The following is a 15,088-nucleotide window of genomic DNA, read 5'->3' as shown; positions in this document are numbered from 1 at the left end:
GTCTGTCCGCAGTGTCAAAATGCGCAGCAGTGTATCTGACTCTCAAGAACACTCGTTTTTTTTTTTTGGACAACCACCGACGAAAAAAACGTAAATAAAACGACATCCTGGTCACGCTATGATAAGCGCCTTGGTAAGAGTGTGTGTCCAGCAAAACTTATATTACCCGTTACCGAACCGTTCAAAAGGGATAGCGAGCTAATGCAGACTCTAAACTATAAACACAATGTCGAGAAACGGTCGTATGGTTTCAGCACTCTACAGGCCTGCAACGTAAAACCCATGCTAAAACTACGTTGTCGCATCACTAAAATTAAATTCTCTGCAGTGGCCAAACCAATCAAACTCTGCGACTCACACTCGGCCAGTCAGTATGGCAGAGACCACGTTACCGACAGGTCCAAGTGAGCCAGCGAAACAAGCAGCGTTCCGATCACGGCGCCCTGTGTTTCAGGTCTCTAGAATATAGCACTAGTGCCTTGCGCCATTTTGTCCTCGGATCTGGCGCCTTCGCACTTAGCTGCGCAAATGTATCGCAGGGTGCGCAAGCCCCCGAGAGCGCCTCCACCCTGCCTCGATGATTTAAGCGCTTAGTGTTGCGCTGAGTTCTAAACAAAGTTTATGAGCTTCCAAGCAGCCATCGCAGCGTTAAAACCAGCGAAGCGGCACTGGTAGCGCGCGTTGGAGCGCGTCCAAAGGAGCTGAGAGAAGTTGCTAGAGGACAAGCCTTCCTGCAAGAAAGCACTCATGAGCCGCATATCATTGCCCCAGACAACAAGCGTGCAAGGTCACGAGGTGCGGCACTGAGAAGTTTGGTGGGCAATGCAAAGCCTCATAATTTTCGGTTCCTCGCTGCACATTGGCGTGCAAATGTCCCCTTCTTGACTTTCATGTCTTCATCCGAAAAACCTCTACTACCGGGGGCCATCCGAAGTCCCACAAATATGGCGAAGCCATAAGGGAAAGGGGGGGGGGGGGGGGGGGGGGACTGACATATCCGCAGCAGCCACGCCCAACAGATGCTGGCGACGAGTGCAGCTCCTGTAAACCACTGCCCCAAGGATGCATTTCAAGCTCATTTGCAAACAGTTGCCCTCCCGCTTCACTCGGGCTTCCCTTTCCGTTTCGAGCGGCACAGTGCGCGCCCCCTGGTGCGTGACGGAGTCAGCCGTGGTTAGTGATAGCCCGTTCGTTCCGCTCGTTGCGCGTTCATAGGCGGGCCAGGACCGTTTGTCTTTCGGCTCGAATGGCTGACGTTGCGAGCGGGCGCACAAATATGGGCACACCGTGAGCACCTGGCTTGCGCGCTCCGCTTAAAGCCGCGTCCAGATGTGCTGCAAATATATGCGGCACCATCTGATCACGGACATTTCGTCCTATTAGCGAACTACCCTATTTAGAGCAGCGTAGTTTTTTTATCAATTGTTGCTTACCCAAGGAGTCAAAACTCGTTTTTACCCGATTGATTGATTGATTGATTGATGGATTGATTGATTGATTGATTGAATCGGTCATTCGTTCATTCATTCTATCCCTGTATGTCTCCCACTTCGACTGTTTTCACCACTGATGCTTGCTACCAACGAAGACTACGAGTGCCACGCGACGACACAGCACAAATCGATTCATGGTCAGTTTGCAAGAAACGCACATAAACGCGCACTCCGCCACTCGGTAGCCCTGAGAACAAAAGGACGAATGAACAGCACAGGAGAGCGGGAGCTTTCGTGGAACCCACCGCGGCCACTGCGCCATTTCACGTGCCGGGTCAGGTCCCCAAACAATGCGCTGCCTTTCTGCTTTCGCTAGCTGATCCCCCCCGTCTCGGGATTTCCGTTCTTCCGCATCCCCATTTAACAGTTGCATGCAGCGATACCCTTGACGCTTCCTTTCCTCACGGCAAGGGGCGATCGCGCGCAGTCTTCGTGCCAGCGAGGAGGCAGGTCGATGTCTGTGCAGTCCTAATACACGGCCTTCTTTGTTCTTGCTATTCAGATGCCAGATGAGGCGAACAAGTGAGTGAGTAAAAACTTTATTGTCAGTTTTGGGTGGTGTGGTTCTTGACTTATTCTAGCTTCTCCAGGTGGTCGGCAGTTTTCTTGTGGCGACGACCTCTTGCGCCTTCGTTGTCACCCGGATTTGGACGGTGTGATCCTAGCGGGCGAGGACAGCTTCCCATTATTTCAGGGAGGGAGATGTCACTAGCTCGACCGGATGCGGACGAAAAAAATTGTGAAGCTGCCTTCAGGAGATAAACAATTTCAGATTTCATTTCAACGCAGTGTAAATACATGGCAATAGCTCCAGCGTATACCTCATTCCGTACTCTCGGTAAAGATTTTCATCACTGAATTTTCTAGGACCAGCAACCTCCTGCACTGCACCAAGTTATCGGCTTAAGTAATGATTCTTAAGCCAAACCTTCTCACATCAAGCGTTCACGGTGGCCCAGTTACCGGGGAAGAGGTCGCGGTCTAGAACCGGACAGCGGCGGCCGCATTTCAGTGCAGACTGAATGCGAAACCCTCGTAGACTGAGATTTTGTAGCGCAGGAAAGAACACCTGGCTGTCTAAATTGACCTGGGGCCGTGCACTGTACTGCATGCCCCATCGATGCTCGGTTTTCGCCCTGAAAAATTGTCTTTTGGCGCAGGGCACTAGGCTAAGACCGCCGCCTCTCTCCGGCGCCGCCGTGGTTAGCTTCGCCCTCGGTGCACGCAACTGGGAGTGCGGGGGCGCGACCTGCGCTACAGAAGAGACTCATTACGACTGCCCACCTATTACGACTGCGTGCAGTCCTGCGCGCCGACTCCACTGGGAGCGGGCGTAGGAGGAGGCGCTTTTGTTTCGGCTTCCGGCGCGCAACCTGCACCACGTGGCGCAGTGTAGGAGGGCCAGGCGTCGCTTTTAATTAACTCTGGCTTCGCCAGCTTGCCGCTGTTTCCCGGCTCCGGCCGTCGCTGATTCCCGAGGCAAATGTTGTCACCCGGGGACCGAGAGGCGAGCGCGCTTTGTTTTGGCGGAAACAGCGGTGTTCGCGTCCCGTGCACCGACTTTTTACGTCTCATTAACCGGCTGTTTGGGCCCCAGGGGACGCGTTAAGCCGACATGGATGCAGCGCGTGCGCGCTCGTGGCAGCGCCTCATTGTTTTCTTTTTTTCCTTCACTACGGCACCTCTCTTTTCTCTCTCTCCGTTCACTCCCATCTTCGGCCATTTCTGACAGCATGGTTGAGGTGTGCGCCGAGAAGTGACACTTAATGTGCCCTTTCCTTTTCTGCAAATCAATGTATTTTTTTTCCTTGTTTCCTGATCTCGTTTGAACCGCGTCTCAAGCGCTGTATTATCATCAGCGGAATGCGCAAAGCGGCGCACAGTTTCGTGCCGCTTGCGAACAGCACGCAGTCTGCGGTTTATTAGCGATCCATCGTGGTGTCCCACTAAACATTAAGCTTATTTTCGGGCCGAAAAGCGCAATACTGACCTCATTGCCCAGCATGCTTCAAGGCAACACATTTCTTTTAGTTCATTTTGCTGAAACGTTGCTCGATTCATATTTATCACAAGCTCACAACGGTGGCTTAGTGGTCAGCGCGTATCACACCTGATCACGACATCGCGGGTATTGAAACACACAGCGACGGTCACATTTTAATGTGAGCGCTGCGGTTTGGACAACTGCCTACGCCGTCCCTGTACCAGGGTGCAGGCAAGCATGCCTCGACCAGCGTAATCATTGCCAAGTGAGATGAGGGGCGTGTCTTTGGTGCTCCATATTGTATAATTTCTGTGATCCGTCGCTTATTAGTGTTTCCTACTATGGCAAGAAAAAAATAGTTTATCTCCTTTCGCTACTGTCAATTAGTTTCACAAATCTGCCCTCAGAAGCGTCATCATTACAGGGTCCATACATCCGTGCCATGGCTATTCAGGAGTACAATAAAAACTTTATGGAAATATGGGGGGGACCGCCTCCCGTCCCCCCGCACTCCCATTCCGCGGATGCAGCGTTTCCGCTCGCTAACCGCGGAGAGGTTCGTGCTCGAGGGAGGAACAAAGGGAAGGGACGACAAAGCGTGAACACTCATATGCTATTTATAACACTTGCAAATAATACACAGAACGGGCCAGCTAGCTACAAAACATCAACGAGGCCTTACTCGGAAGTAGAAGGCTACGTAAGAAGGACTTCCGACTGACCGGCTGGGGCAGGGGCGCGACTTCGGAGGTATCGGCGGCGAACGTTTGTGCGTGCCGACAATGGCAGCGGGGTTTTCCATTGCGCGCCGCATTCTTGGGGCAAAGCCATCCCCGAACATTCGCTGGGGAAGGTGACGGGAGCGCGCGTTTGCTGCGCTCGCTTCGCTGCCTGGAAGCAGAAGTCCAGCGGCAAGGCACGACGGATCTCCGTGCGCCTGCCGCGGTAGGTGACGCTAGCGTGCGGCTGCGACCGCTCACGACGCTGGCCGGATCCCGAAGAGAGACGCCGGCTCCGCGGAATTGCGCGTAACCTACGAGGTGGCGCTCCCGTCGCTGTTTCCGCTTCCCCCATGGGGGAGACTTCCCTCCTCGCTGAGCCGGCTCTCTCCTGACGCACGACGATAGAGATGGTCGGCCGCGTCGAAACGGAGGGAGAAACATGTTTTCCACAATGTTGCTCATGATTTGTTCAGGATAAATACCTTGCTCAGCACGTAGCTTAGCTGCCGTCCTGGTGCTAAGCGTCTTGGGCTTAGCACCGAGCATTCCTAATTCTTTAAAATCAGCAGAAGTCGGCAACTATAATTTACAGGGGAAGTCTTTATCTTAAAAAAGAAAAGAATGAGCGCAACTATTTTACGCTCGCTCAAAGGCACAAGCTGGTCGTGCGAACATTGCAGGTGTAAGGCGTGGAAAAGATACCTACTTAAACCGAAATCACGGTTCTTTCACTAAGCATCCGCCTGTGCAAGCTTACGCTAGCGCTAGATGGGTCACTAGCGAAAAAGCCGTGATGCATGATTCCGAAGCCTCAGAGCAATTCGGGTACGCTCGAAGGAGCGCCGCGCCAGCTGCAGGCAATGGGCGGAGGTCGTCGCGTCAGCTGCAGCCGAGCAGAAAAAGCGTGTGAATATGAAGAGCGAGAAACGAAAAACGTGCACGTGCAGATGCGAGAAAGAAGAGGCGCAGGATGAAGTCGCCCTAGGAGCGTGCAGTAGAGAGGCGGGTACAAGCAGCCTCAGACACCGCCGAACACAGGGAACGGCGACTCGAAACGGAATGGGCGGTTCAGGCGGCTTATCGCAACGGGAAGGAAGACGCACGAATGGAAGATCATTTTGGTGCACTCGAATTTCGAAGCTTATAAAAAGCTAAACAAAGATAAACAAGAGCAAACGTGCTGGCGCACCTAAGTCGCATTTAGCTTAACCAGGTAAACGGGGGCCAATCTCTTCTCGCAGCTTTATGCAACATCGTAATCTTGCAAGGAGCACTGCAATGTTGCTTACAGCATGATGTTACTGCTGCTCAGTGGTCGATTCATCAAGCAGGTTAAAGTTGTTGTTTTTTTCTTAACGTGAAGCAACAATGTTTCTCCAGAAAACAGTTTGGAGGCTGCAATCGGATAGTAATTAAGTGTTTATGTAAACTAAAAACGGAAAGGAAGGTAAAATATTTTTGCTAACCCCGGCATCTGCCATCACTACGGCGGCGGCACCTGCGCTGGGGCAGCGGAAATAAAGGACAGCAGGCAGTTTGTAGAAGTGAAATGAAAGAGCTGAGGGGACAATAAGAAAGGATAGAGGGAGAGGTGATCAATACACTGTTTACATAACAATACAATTTAGGTAATTGGTGGAACATATAGCGGCTACAAGCAGCAGATCACACAAGAACAATGGGTGTATCGTATTCGCAATGCAATGCAATACATTGAGGCATTTAATTTCGAGTACATTCTTGCAGGCTAGTTTGGCATTCAAATAGTGAGCTGGAAGAGGCATAGGAACAGCGAGGGGTGCAATGACGTTACTCTCAGCCTTCGTATCGGCAGCATGAAGCCCGAATCAGCACGCACAACGTTCAGCACTTGCAGAACTGTCGGTGGCCAAGACCGTGTCCCGCGGTCGAAAGGGCAGCGGCGAGCGGCCTCCGCACGTCTTCCAGGGGATCAGCGAATTTCGAGAGCACGGTCACTCTTTCCGTTGGGCCCTTCCTCTCCTCGCGATACCCGGGAAGATCGTGCATGGGATGAAAGTAGCATCCCCGGTAAAGGAACGAGGCGGCGAAAGGGAGACTCCGAGCTTCATTTCACAGCTCGCTTCTTCCGAAGTCGAGGGACAGGGCACCGCCTCCCTTGCGACGTGACTCCGTCTCTGGAGAACCAAACAAAGTACAGACACAGCTTGCCGTCTGCAGCAACCGGAGCAAGGTGTTCCCCAGACACTGGTTTGAAGCCCCGTACGTGCCTGGCAGTCGAAACGGGGTGCCGTCCAACCCTCCTCCTAACGAACTCGGCACCCGCCGACCGTCGCAGCCTCTAACGTGCTGCTCTTCGTGCCTCTTTTGTTCAGTTCCTTCCTGCTTGCCTTGCCGCACCCGTTCGTTCGCTGCCTGCCCGTCCTCTTCGGTTGCAATTTTGTTTGTGCGCTCTTTGCGCCGAGAGCGTGCGTTGGCTCCGCACCCAGCCCTGTTCGCTTCGTCGAGAGTTGGCAGGCGTTACTACACAGCCTTCCACGCAGAGCGTCGTTACACGTTTTCTGCAAGATACTTGCGCGCTATTTCTTCACAGTATCCGCTCAGCCTTACTATTTTAGGGTCTCTTGTGCCGAGCGAGTCGTCTTTGCTTGCAGTTGTTTGAGTCAGCTTGATCACCACAGCGTCTGAGAAGGCGTTGCCAGCAGGGGAGAGTCCGATAATGCATACAGTTGCACCTTCTTCGCTGCCCTCTTCTAAACCTCGAAGCTGGCAGAAAAAAATAGCAACTAATTAAGCCCTTTGTATGTCCCGAGGCGGTACCGATGTCTACGCTTCAGTTTCAGTGCAAAGCTTATTTTTTCCTTGAGTGGCAGCGTTGTTAGTCGTTAGGCTACTCTTTGCAAATCTCTCAGCTCATGCCTGAGAGGTGACGCTCAGAAGGGGACAGTTTTCGTGTTTTTCTTTTATTTTTTAATTTTAAGTCCAAATAATTACTGTTCGGCATGTTCCACTGGCTTGACACTTTTCATTTTTTTCTTTTCGCGCCCGTCGCACCTGCCTCCTCGAGGGCGCGGCGGTAGCGAGCAGATACTCGACGGCTGCGCAGTCCGCCGATTATGCTCATCGGTGGGCACTATTAGCGATGACTGAAGTAGCGCCGCGACTGATTAAAGCCTGGGAAGCGTCTTGCTTGTCTCTTAGGGTGCCTTCAAATGTCGCATACGCTACAGACGTGTTTGTTGTCCACAGAAATCTACGCAGGTAACAGGTATTGTCTACTGCAGGTGAAGTATCGGTGCAATGAGTCAAGGCACTGCAGTAGTGATTAGAAAATAATAGGAATGGCACATCTCCGGCGGCAAGATCAGAGAACCCGCCGGCGGGCCCTCGTTATACTATGGCACTTACTGTGCGGATGCCGGCTGAAACTGACAGCGCATACAGCCGAGAAGGCGAAGGTGGCAGACGCCATTCAACATATGAGCTATAGCCTAATGTCGTACACACGCGGTAGCGGTTATGCTCTGCCGGCTACAGGCTTTGCAGATTCCGGGGCGGCCGCGAAATAGCGACACGTGCCCCATCGAACCACATTAAAGCTGTGGCGTCGTAATGGTTTCTGAGGTTAAATCCCCAAAGCTGCACGTAGAGTGTGAGCAATGCCGCAATGAAGTGCTCTGAATTAGCGGATGTTTTTAAGACATCCGTACGCTGAATACGTTTTCTACGCCAACTACAACCGTATAGATGTGCCGGCTAGACGAGCACGGCAACGGTATAAGAGCAGCAATGCGTTGCCGTAGTGGCCGCACCAGCCCTACGTCCTCGTTATACCATCAGTTTTCCCCCACTTGGGATTCATTAACTCTCCGACAACGCGAATTGCGTTTTCGTATTTCGCCCAAATCGAAATGGGGCGAGATTCGACTCGTGATCTTGAAGTCAGCCTGGCACCAAAGCAACTGGAACAACTCGGGGCGAAAAAAAGAAGTAACAGAAAGGTGAGACCAGCACACATGCCGGAAGCAAGCAGAACGAGCTGAGCACGAAGCGCATCCATGTCACACTTTCATACCAAGGCAGCCTTTGATTTCCGTTTTTACTTCATGTATACGACACGGTTACTCGCTGTCGACCTCAAAATGGGCTTGACGAGAAACGCGCGCTTTTGCGTGGTTTGCTCAACACCGCGCACACGAGCTGCCCTTTGTTTCACGCGGGCTCTCGTGCCTTCGACAAACTTCTTTCACAACGGCGAAGAAGGGCGACCGGAAAAAGCGCGAGATCGCTTCCAGAATTTTATTGTTGCCTTTCTGGAGGAGTGCTGTTTGTTTCCAATAATCCAAGTAAAAAAAAGGTGTATGTCAGTAGGAAAGAAGAAGGACTCCTTAATTATTGTAATTGATACAAATGTAAGCGCATCTTGCGTGCACCCCCCTGCTTAGCACCGAAAGCTGCCCTCCTCCCCCCGGCCCTTCTTCCATTTCTAGCTGGCTATCCGCCGCGGTGGCTCAGTGGTTATAGCGCTCGGCTGCTGACCCGAAAGACGTGGGTTCGATCCCGGCCGCGGCGGTGGAATTTCGATGGAGGCGAAATTCCGGAGGCCCGTGTACTGTGCGATGTCAGTGCACGTTAAAGAACACCAGGTGGTCGAAATTATCCGGAGCCCTTCACTACGGCGTCCCTCATAGCCTGAGTCGCTTTGGGACGTTAAACCCCCGTAAACCAACCATTTCTAGCTGGCCACCACATCATCATCATCAGCCTGACTACGCCCACTGCAGGGCTAAGGCATCTCCCATGTCTCTCGAATTAACCCTGTCCTGTGCTATAGCAGGTGCCACCGTATCCCCGCAAATTTCTTAATCTCATTCACCCTCCTAACTTTCTGCCGCCCCATGCTACGCTTGCCTTCTCTTGGAATTCACTCCGTTACCCTTAACAACCAGCAGTTATCTTGCCCTCGCATTACGTACATGCCCTGCCCAAGTCAATTTCTCCCTCTTGATTTCTACTAGGATGTCATTAACCCGCGTCAATCACTGTACTTGGGAAAACGGAAAAACTGGAACAAAATCATTAGTGAATTTTGAAGAACGACCGACATTTTACGACCACAGACGGCGAGTGCCCGGTGAATTCGGGTGGTGCTCACTAATGGAGTGGGCGCCATAAAATGCAAAATTGTAATAAAAAAAAATAGCCACACCATAATGGCCACCTTCCAAGCACATTACGCGTTTGCTTCTCTCGCAAACAGGAGAAACGTTGCTCAGCACGAGCTAGCGGCGTTTCAGACCGAGCAGACAGGCCCGCGAACTCGACTGCTTGCGTTTCTGCGAAGCCCGGCGGCTTCGAGAAGAGGCACGCGTGGGGGTGTTGACGGCGAGGTATTCTGGGCGCCCGCTGTCTCCGATGCTGCCGTTTCGTTACGGTGGCTCGCGCCGACTGGGCGAACACGTGTACCACCAGAGCGGTCGCCGCCGATAGGAATCTCGTCCGGCTGTCTTCGGGGCCCAACGACTCGGCTTCTTTTCCTGGACGCCGACACGGCCCGCTTCTCGACGCGGAGCGCTTGACGCTTCATCAGCCGCGTTGGTGCCGTGCCAGCCGTCTCGGACCAGAGCGCACCGCCGAGATCTTCTCTTCGACAAGTGGAGGAGGGCGACCGGCTTGTAGCTGCCATGCATCGCGGCGGGGAAGGCTACAGGGCGCCGTCTATTTTTTTCGCGAAACGCGTAGTAGTACCGCTGCCTTGGCACGAAGCGCTAAAATTTCTGGCGCAGAAAGTCGTTCTAGTTTTTAATGCAAACAGAAATGCATTCTTCAGTTTGCACTCTAGATTTTCGCGGCAACATCATGGCCTTCGCACTGCAGACGTTACGTAGATGGTGGTCCTCCAGATATAAGGCCACTTGGATAGAATTGAAGACCAACCACGTTTTAATGCAGAAAGGCGTCCTTCGCGCATACACCTCGCATTTTCCGCTTTCGCGTCCGCATTCGGAACCCCATCCATTGGTTAGCGCAGGCTAGTGCGCCTCGCTGCCAGTGCAGCTTTTAAACATTTATCTCAAATAAGACGTCGATTCCTGACAGCAGTTTCAAACGCTCTCATGCCTCAAAGATGCGGAAATGGTGATTTCCGGTAAGATAATTTGGTGTTGCTAAACTGAGCCCCTGCCACAAAGTAGCTTGGCTGTCGCGGTAACTCAGTGGTTTGAGCCGGAGGGCGCGGTTTCATTCCTAGCTGTGGCTGTCACATTTCACTGGCGGCGGAACGGAAAAGTTGACCGTGTGAAATGCGACCCTAGTGCGCGTTAAAGAACTCCAGGCGGAGGAAAATACTGAGGTTCCCTCACTGCAAGATTGAAGCGTCCACCAAGAAGTGAGACCATTGCTGCGTTTTTTTTCTTTCCCCAAAACAATTTTTCTTTCCTTAATCCCAGTTTTCGGTTTAAAATAGCGCAGGCCACCAGAATATTCTCTGTCGATTTTCACTGGCTGCTGTTGTTAACAGAATTGCTTAATGATAAACCATTTTGACAAATGCCAAGCTTGTTTTGAATGCGGAAATTATGTCAATGTAGCCTCATTCTCAGAAGAGGTGTTATGTTATTGATGCAGAAATGTTTTCCTGGTCCCGCCTTATGTCTTATGAGCTTGCAAAAAGCACATAGTGTTTGTGCTCTTCAATGCATCAGGCAGGATGCGCTATCGTAAGACATCGCCAAGCGCTTCAGAACGCCTCTCTAATGATCTGTGCTCGTCTCTGTAAAGGTTATATATGTATATATTCACAATTTCACCAGCGCTGCGACTAGGAACAAGAACAGAGAAGGAAGACAAGGACAAGCGCTACTAACAACTTAAAGTTTATTTGAAAAAAACACAGATTATATGCACACAACTGACAACCCAAAGCGCCTGCGCTTCCCCCACCAGGCACGCAAAAGAGAGTTAAAAATCTAGATACAAAATTTCACACTCATGTAAATTTACAGATGGTGTGCTAACGCACGTGTCGATGTTCTTGTGAATGTGATAGGCTTCACACAACTCCCTAGTTAACTGATCTGGATGTCTGAATTTAATCTTAGCCCTGTTAAGCAGAGGAAAGCATGCTTTTTTGTTAGACACACCGGGTTTGTTTAGAAGACAATCTCTGTAATGAAGGGACAGATTTGATGAAGGAGCACCATTCAAAGAGGTTCTATGCTGACGTAAGCGTGTATTTATGCATTTACCGGTTTGCCCAATGTAACTCTTGCCGCATTTAAAAGGTATGTCATAAACCACTCCCTCTGCACATGGCACAAAGGTTGACTCATGATCCACCTGGCATGCATTTTTTCTTTTGCCTCTTATTTGCTTCTGTTCCCGGGCTCTTTTGTCAACAATAGCACAAACCTTGCCTAGTTTATTAGGGACCGAAAAGAGCACTTTTACCCCATATCTAGTGCCAACCTGCTTAAGCCTATGGGATAACTGATGAATGTAGGGTATTACCGCATACTTCGTTCTGTCATTGCCGGAATTTTCCTGTGCTTCATGTCTACCACACGACTTCATCTTCTTCAGGATCTTGTTGCTAGCAAGCGCTATCACATCTTTGGGGAAGCCCGCTGACCTTAGCCTTTGAACTTGCTTATCGAAACTGCTGCCTAAAGTATGAATACATGACTTAGTAAGTGCAGATCCTAAACAAGACACTGCTATGCCACATTTAACTATTTTCGAGTGCCCAGACTGATAATTTAGCAAGGGCTTTTCCGACCGCTGTAGGAAGGACCAACAAACATGATTCACCTTTTTCTCCAATCTAATATCCAAGAATTGCAGCTGATTATCTTCCGGTAATTCAAAGGTAAATTTCAGACCAAACCCGCAGTATTCAAAAGTCTTTAAAATGTCATCCACATGTGCCTTGAAGTCATGGGATTCAACAAAAACAAGATAATCGTCTACATACCGGAAGATTTGTTTTACACGGTTGTCTAAGTTAACTTTAATGCTCCTATCTGCATAGGAAAGAAAGATATTACTAAGTACCGGAGCCACTTTTGAGCCAATGCACACTCCTGTTTTTTGAACATATAGCCTGCCTTCCCAATCAACAAATGTGGATTTGAGATAAAATGACACAAGCTCCAAAAACGAGCCCACAGAAACGCCACACTTTGAAATGAATGCTTCTTCATCATTATCCTCTACTATACATTTCTTAACACACTGGAGGAGCCTATCATGTGGCAATGAATAGAATAAATCCTGCACATCAATACTAAACATATCACACCCACCAGGATTATTTAGTTTCAGATATTGCACAACCGCCTCGGAATTAGATACAAGAAACGGGTCTTCTACTGTCAGTGAACACAATTTACTTTGCAAAAAACTTGAAACGGCATGTTGCCAAGTTCCCCGTTCAGTAACAATGCAACGGAAGGGGATGTCAGTTTTATGAGTTTTGGCAGCAAAAAACACTTCTAAAAAGTTGCCTTTCGCCTTCTTCGCGATAGCAGTACAAGTTACAGTGGTACCATACAGGAAAGAAGCACTCCAAAGAACCCGATTACACAGCGCAGCTAACGACTGCTGCTGGTCAGCCAAACGCAGCTGCTGCCGGCCGCACAAGCTAGCATAGTGCTCATGCCCGGACGAGTGACTAGATGGCGCTATTTCTCAAAAATGGCGGCGCCCATGAGAAAATGGTTTTGAACATTTCATTCATCGGCACCATCAGAATTCCTTGCGTAACTATAGGTGTGGAAGAGGCATATGTTAAAGTAATAAAAAATGCCTACAGCGACTGCACGGCGACTACAGCACTCGACGGGGAAAGTGACAATATTTAGCAGTCATAGAATTCCCTAGTCAAACAGACACAGTCGCTCCAGCGCTGTTCGTCACTTCTATATTCAGGTGCTTGTACTGGATAGAACTGTCGGTACAAATTAATACGGAACGACTTACTGTCCTCCTTAGCAACTCAGGATAAGAACTGCAGCGCATGACTGAGGGCATAAACACTAAATGCAAAATGGTGGAATTGAGAATTATTATGCCAAAAAATGAAAGTAATATTCGCGAGTGTGGGAAGGAACATACAGTTTAGAAAAGGCGGTGAGGTATTCGAGAGGATAAGGAAATACATAAAGTATAGGGGGCAAGTTCAATGACCGCAGAGGAGTGTACTATGAGACGTGTACTCAGATCTCATGAATGCCAGGTCACCAGTACTCACCCGGCAAACTTAAAGGATTGGAAACGAATGAAAAGTGCTTGAAATTAGACTAAGGGCAGCGCAACGAGGTATGGAACTGAAGATCACAAGAGCAACGTAAATATGTATCATGTATGTCGATGTACGACTAGGAAGTCTCGGTTGCCACGGCTGGCGTAGGAGGGTGCTAAAATTTAGACCAGTGGGAGAAGGTTTTGTCTTGCAAAGGGCGTAGTCTGGCTGATGTTTATGATGAATGAGCGTGCACCATGGTCCTGTATAATGTACGGGCTGAATATGCATGCGTCGAAGGAAAAACAGCGACCTTCTCTATCTTACGAGCACATTCTCTGACAGGGCCAGAGGATGACCAGCGTGCTTTTTTTTACAGTGACGGAAGGAAGGGGTCACTGTCCTCAGCTAATACCTCAATGAAGCCCAGTTCGATCTTAAATGTTCAGATTTTTCATGAGAAGCTTATTGTGTAAACCATGCCAGGAAGTACGCACATTATGTATTTATTTAAACCGAGTGGCTGGGAGTTTACCTGCGCGATGGACATAATTTATTCAATGAACCTGCAATAATTGAGAATTAAATCTTAATCGTTGTTATCGAGCCGAAATAGTTCTGTAGGTACAGTGAAGACAATCTTTTCAAACAATGTTCTTATTTAAACGCTTTCCTGGCTCTTTCTGAATGTTTTGGCTTTTCGGCAGCAAAAAAAGGAAACGTTTGACCAAGAAATTCGAAAATTATAAATTTGTCATCGCTTGATTCAAACTCGTGACTTCTGCGCAGAGACGGACTGGCTTTGCCGCTGCTTTGAAGTGAATTTTGGGGTTGCATGTAGCCACTGAAATCTGCTCGAGAAATTCGGAGTCAACGTACGCAGATTACTCGTGAAATCAGCCGGCGATGGCGGCATCTGTATTTCGGTTTATTTCGGTCTTCTCTGGCTTATAGAAGCTCCGGTTCCTGTGAGAGTGATCTCTTTGTCGTCGAATGTCGTAGTTTATCGATACGAGCTAGCTTCTCTTCGGCCTCGGTGCACCTTTAAAATCAGTACACATCTGCTGGTTCAAGGTTAACGAGCATTTATCCGTTAGGCGGGAGTCAGTGATGTATCATCTTCTTGATGTGTAGTGTGCGCCGTTCCATCAACCTCATTCTCAGGGATATATCAATCCTGTATTGGATTGGCAGAATGTGCAGATGAATATCACAGTGGCTAAGAACCCCAGGTGGTCGAAATTTCCGGAGTCCTTCACTACGGTGTCCTTCATAGCCTGAGTCGCTTTGGGACGTTAAGCCCCCGTAAATCAATCAATCAATCTATTACCCGGTGAAATAAAATCGTATGATGCAGCTCTTTCCTCCTCCGACCCTATACTTTAGTGTCTTTCCAGTCTTTCCCATCCTGGAGTGGTGTCGGCAAAGCGCGTGAAGGATGACCGCTATTGGCCGAAGGCAAATTTCCATAATGAAACGATGGGAGCGGCCTGCAAGCAACGTTGTTCATTTTAAGTGCGCTTGAAAAATAGTATATCTTAGTTACCAAAACAGTTGGGGTATAAACGGTCTCTAAACTGATTAATCGGAAAGGATTTTAGCCATTTCAATAGCCTGAAATTTCCAAGAACAGAACCGGCGGGACAGCAGCAGGATGTCTGTCAGTACA

This window comes from Amblyomma americanum, chromosome 9 (genome assembly GCF_052857255.1).
Source record: "Amblyomma americanum isolate KBUSLIRL-KWMA chromosome 9, ASM5285725v1, whole genome shotgun sequence".
NCBI classification, from domain to species: Eukaryota; Metazoa; Arthropoda; class Arachnida; order Ixodida; family Ixodidae; genus Amblyomma; species Amblyomma americanum.
This window is presented reverse-complemented; position numbering follows the sequence as displayed.